The following is a 6,312-nucleotide window of genomic DNA, read 5'->3' on the forward strand; positions in this document are numbered from 1 at the left end:
GTTTCCTTGCACAGTTGAATTGCTCCGGATTGATGCTGGTATGACTGAGAAGGAGGAATTTGGCCCCCTCTGATGCAAAGAGCAAGAAAAGATCTCCCATTTAATATGGTAAAACTTATCTACCGTTGGGTCAGATGAAGGGGATTTGGACAGTTAGGCAGAAGTTAAAGAAATTCAAAAAACCCTCCCCCCCATAAAAACAAGATATATTGGGCTAAATCTATTCCTAGTGTATCTTGACTGGAGTCAGTGCATTGATACAAACAGGGATGAGTTTAGTCCACTGGAAATTAATTAAAGCAAACTTCTACCATGTGAGCAAATGGGTGTTAAAAGAGAGCTCTGCTCCCTAAATCAGGCAATTCAAAGAGAGAGGAATTACAGAGGAAGTATGTTATGCATTTACCCACTGCATGTAAGAGAAAGAGCAACAGTATGCAAGATGCTGAAGATAGATTTCTACTGTCTAAAACAAAGCCATAGAGAAGAACTCTAGCTTCCATGTGCTGTCCCCCCCTTTAGAGGATATAAACAACATTTCTGTCTATAAAGGATTGATTTATTGCACTGACAGAAAAGAGAAAATTGCTTTACATGCTAATTCTAGAAGATCAAATTAAGAGCTAACAAATTATTTTACACTTTAAGAAAGGGACCATTTGTCTTGCAGAGTTAAACATAACTCTTCAGGGCAAAGTTATTCTGCTTAATAATCCTTTGTGATCAGGTTCTGAAGGAAATGGCTTTTTTTTTTTAACTGACTTGTTGTCTTGGGAGGGGGATGTTTTAAATATGGGAACATCTTGAATCTTGTTCACCTGAATTTAATTCACTGTGCCAATAATCAGGAACGTGCACAGACAACATGGTCAGGACTAGAAAAGGAGTAACGTTGGTCCCTTTTGTACAAGATGTACAAAGGGAAGTTCCAAAAGTATCAGTGAAACATTTCCAGCTGAAGTTAGGAAGTATTAAGGTAGCTTAAATCCACAGCAATGAAATTCTAACCAAAAAAAAAGAGAGAGAGAGAGAGCGCGAGCATGCACGACTAACTTTTCTCAATGCACACACAGGAGCAGAGAGAGAGGGAGGCTTATACACAAACTGTATTTCTATCTATTTGTATTAGAGTACAGCTCTTATAGGCCCCAACTAAGATCATGGTGCTAGGTGTTTTACAAACATAGTGAGAGACACTCCCTGCCCCCAAACAGCTTATACTTCAAGAAAGTTGAAGGGTTAGAGGGGAAACCAATAGTTATAACACGTAGCTCTTGCACAGTGCTCTTCATCCATGGGTCTCAAAAAGCACGTAACAAAGGAGGTCAGCATCATTATCCTCATTTTACAGTTGGGGAAACCAGGGCACTGAAGTGACGTCACCTTGTACCAGCTCACCCAGCAGGTCAGCAACAGGGGCAGGAATAAAACCCAGGGCTCCTGACTCCCAGCGCAACACCCCATCTATTGCTGCAGCGATGGTCTCTCGAGTGGGTGTCTTCAGCCACAGTCCCGGCTGCCATAAAAACCAACTGAGTAAATTCTTTACTTCTCAGGGGCGCATCCATGGTCTCTCGGGAGTGAAGAATGCCTACTAGAAACCAGGCTGCCATTAAGACAGAGACCAAGCATGTGTAATAACAGGACAAAAGCAATTATTGTTTAGCCCAGTGTCCATTGATTTCCAAGGAATTATACCAGGGATGAATTTACAAAATGGCCCCGTATGGTAGTCTGGCTTCTTCCCACATCACCCTTAGCACTAGTAAGCTAAAAACAGCCTCCTAGGAGTAGCTTTTCTGGCCCTCCCCTGCTGCAGTTTCACAACTGCTCCCCAGCTGGCACCTGCTGCTTCGCAGGGGAGGGAGGAGAAGCTGCTGCTCCGTTCCTTCTTCCCTACTAGGAGCTGGGAGCCCTGGGGACAGCAGGAGAGGTGTTTGACCGGCTCTGCCTGAGCACTGGTGCTGGAACAATTTTTACCGTGGGGGTGCTGGAGGCAGAAGCCACGTATTTGGGTTGCGATTGCTACTTCAAGCCAGGAGGTGCAGCAGCACCCCTATGTCCAACTCCTATGTGCCTGGGGCAAGGGAAGCAGTTAAAGTATTGACTGGTTTCAGAGTAGCAGCCGTGTTAGTCTGTATTTGCAAAAAGAAAAGGAGTACTTGTGGCACCTTAGAGACTAACCAATTTATTTGAGCTTGAGCTTTCGTGAGCTACAGCTCACTCATGAAAGCTCATGCTCAAATAAATTGGTTAGTCTCTAAGGTGCCACAAGTCCTCCTTTTCTTTTAAAGTATTGACTGTGGCCCCTGGCCTTGAGATAATTGTCTAACCCCTCAAGGCTGAACATAACTAGGACTGGTCGAGTTATTACTTCATCCTGCCCGGAGTAAAAGTAAGTGCAGGGCCCTGAACTAGAAGACCTATTGCGGTCCCTTCCAGTCTTCCACGGCTGTGATGCTATAAGGCCATTTCTTGGGGCTCTGGTTTCTGAGCTCAGTTTTGGGGGTTTGACAGTGATTGCTGGGTAACTGGGAGGGCAATCAGTTGGATCTTGCAGTACAATGAGCTCATTCTCACCTTGCAAAGAACCAGAGATTTTTTGACATTAAAAAAAAAGAAAAAAAGTTGATGAAATGTTCACTTTGTTTTTCCAAGCAGTACTATTAGGGACTCCGTTTGCAGACTTTGTTTGGAGACCAAAGTGAATTCTTTGGTCAGGCAGTAAGTAGCCCACGTTTTTGACAGAGGTGCATGCAGATTGCACATTAAATACAGCACAGTACATCTTTTGTAACAGATGATGGTAAAGACAGATAACGGTACGTGAATGTCAACCAAAAAAACCCCAGTCAAATGAATGCAAAAGTTTGCATTGTCTAGGCCCTGTTTACCCCGGCCTTTACCTGCGTTAGGGGGCAGTGGTGAGCTCACTTCAAACAGGAATCCAAATCCACTGACTTCGAACACAGTTTGGCTGACCAGTGTGGGTGTACATCCTCTGAAATATGGTCCTCAGGTGATTAATCCAGCCATACTGGCAGGACAAACTATATTATGCATAATTCTAGCTGGCCCATGGTTAACCATAGTTCCCTAATTCAGTTTAAAACTCAGTGCAGAACAAGGTGCCTAAAGAAGGAATGCTGGGTCCTATTCCCAAATTATACCACAGACTCATTCTGTGGTCTTGTACAAGTCGTGTTAATGTGCCCAGAGCCTCACTTCCCCGTGTGTGAAGTGGGGATGAGAATATTTCCCTACTCTCCAGGTGCAAGTCCGAATTCATTCATGGATCCAAGGCCAGAAGGGACCATTGTTGATCATCTCTTCTGGCCTCCTACATAACACAGGCCATAGAACTTCCCAAAATAATTCCTAGCACAGAGCTTTTAGAAAAACATCTAAGCTTGATCTGAAAAATGTCAGTGATGGAGACTCTACCATGACCTCAGTAAATTGTTCCAGTGGTTAATTACTCTCACTGTTAAAAAATGTGCACATTATTTCCAGTCTGATTTTGTCTGGCTTCAACTTCCAGCCACTGGATCATTTTGTACCTTTCTCTGCTAGATTGAAGAGCCCATTATTAAATACTTGTTCCCCACCTAGGTATTTACAAACTAATCAAGTCACCCATTTCCCTTCTCTTTGTTAAGTTAAATAGATTGAGCTCTTTGAGTCTGTCACTGTCAGAGTTTTAGTTACCCTTTAATCTTCTCTTCTCCAATTCCTCTCCAATTTTTTCAACTTCCTTCTTGAATTGTTGGCACCAGAACTGGACACAGTATTCCAGCAGCAGTCACCCCACTGCCCAACACAGAGGTCAAATAACCTCTCTACTCCTCCTTGAGATTCCCCTCTTTATGCATCCCAGGATAACATTAGCGCTTTGGGCCAGAGTGTCACACTGGGAGTTCATGTTTAGCTGATTATCCACCATGACCCCCTAATCTTTTTGAGAGTCACTGCTTCCCAGGAGAGAGCCCCCATCCCGTAAATATGGCAGACATTTGTTATTCCTAGACGTATACCTCTATATTTAGCTGTATTAAAGCATATTGCTTGCTTGCGCCTTGTTTACCAAGCAATCAAGATGGCTCTGTATTAGTGGCCTGGTCTCATTATTTACCACTCCCCCAATTTTTGGGTCATCTGCAAATTTGATCAGCAATGATTTTGTTTTCTTTCAGGTTACTAATAAAAATGGTAAGTAGTGTAGGGCCAAGAACAGACCCCCACCTAATTCAGTGATGATTCCCCATTTACAGCGACGCTGTGGAACTTATCAGTTAGTCAGCTTTTAATCCAGTTCATGTGTGCTATGTTACTTTTCTATCATTCTTGTTGTTTAATCAAAGGGTCCTCTGGTATCAAGTCAAACACCTTACAAAAGTCTGCCTATTACATCAACACTATTACCTATATCAACTAAACTTGTAATCTCATTAAAACATATCAAGTTAGTTGTATTAATGGTTGTGAAGTGCTTTGAGATCCACCCATGGATGGTACATACAGAAGTACTTTGCTTGGCCACTGCTCCTGCCCCCATCTCCACAGCAGCTGAAAAATGGGGGGAGGAAATTTGAATGGATGGAAGAAGAGTGAGTGGGAGAAAAATCTCACTTCCTGCATCCAGATGATGTTCCCCACCACCACTGCAGCCTGCTAGCCTGTCCCTTCTAGGGGTGGCTTACCATTGGGAGAGAGAGACCTGAAGAGCACACTTTTCCCCTTTGGGGTGCACCGAACTACACTGGTACTAGAAACACCATTTTGGGGTGTGGGGGAGGGAGCAGTTATCCTGACAGTCTTCTCCCCCACACAGCTTTGATTCCCACTCGTACCCTCTGGGCCTTTTGCAAATCAACCGCTGGATCCCTGGTGCAGAAGACACTGTGATGGGCAGTCATCTTGTAAAACCAGACCAGTATAGAAAGGAGGAGGTGGATTTAGTAACCTGATCTGCTCAGTGGGCTTTCCAGTGAAAATACTTTTTAACAACACCCAACCCATTACTGCCTGGATGTTACATAACTGTACACATACATTCCAGTCTGCTAGGAAGCAAAGATGACATTACTAGTTTGCCCACCAGCTGTGTGTTCAAGATTTGTTTTCAGGTGAACTTAGCAGAGGATTGAGTTGTAAGAGAAATACCGAGATCCCGTGTGGATATTGCAGGTGGTTATTTTCTCTTGACTGAACAGACCCTGCCTACCTCTCAGTTATTTCTGAATGGTCCCTGACCTTTCAGCCCGAATTCTTAGCTGCTCATTCTTAGGCCTCTCGCTTGCTCTTCTTAATGGAGGCCAGGGCCCATAGCAAGCATTCCCGTAATGCTAACGGCTATTCTGGACTCTCAGAATTTCCCAGGGCGGAAGACTGGGCTTCAGAAACATTACACTACAGGCTGGGTTTAAAAAAAAAAAAGTAAATCAAACTTGGAACTTTCTGAAGAGCTTTTCTTAAATCACTGCTCATGCATATTCACCTATTCTAAATCCCTTCTCAACTGGGCTTGGCGTGGTGGTCCTGGGCCCGGTTTCCAGGACCCAGAATTGGAAAGGACAGAGAATGAGACTCAGCTAAACATTGTGGGTCCTTGACAGATCCAGGCTAGGAGCCCTAGATCTGGAGTCACAGGTCTGTCTCACTGATTTCAGCTAGGATTTCATAAACTGACACTAATCACCTCTCTGGTTTTGCGAACTCCACTCATTCAGAAATCCTGAGTCAGCCCCTTCCGCCCAAATCATGCGATTGGCTTACAAATCATGAGATTTTAAGTAGGGCTGTCAATTAATTGCAGTTAATTCATGCGATTAACTCAAAAATTTAATCACGATTCATTTTTTTAAATCGTGATTAATTTTGTATGTAAATGTAAACAAATATAAAAAATGAATTGCGATTAATCGCACCGTTAAACACTAGAATACCAAATTTATTAAATATTTTTGGATGTTTTCCTACATTTTCAAATATAGCGATTTCAATTACAACACAGAATACAAAGTGCACAGTGCTCACTTTATATTATTTTTTATTATAAATATTTGCACTGTAAAAATGATAAATAGTATTTTTCAGTTCACCTCATACAAGTACTATAGTGCAATCTTACAAATGTAGGGGTTTGCTACATAACAGTGTAAAACTTTAGCGCCTACAAGTCCAATCAGTCCTACTTCTTGTTCAGCCAATTGCTAAGAGAAACAAGTTTGTTTACATTTACGGGAGATAATGCTGCCCACTTCTTAATTACAAAGTCACCTGAAAGTGAAAACAGGCATTCGTATGGCACTG

This window comes from Lepidochelys kempii, chromosome 10 (genome assembly GCF_965140285.1).
Source record: "Lepidochelys kempii isolate rLepKem1 chromosome 10, rLepKem1.hap1, whole genome shotgun sequence".
Classification (NCBI taxonomy): Eukaryota; Metazoa; Chordata; order Testudines; family Cheloniidae; genus Lepidochelys; species Lepidochelys kempii.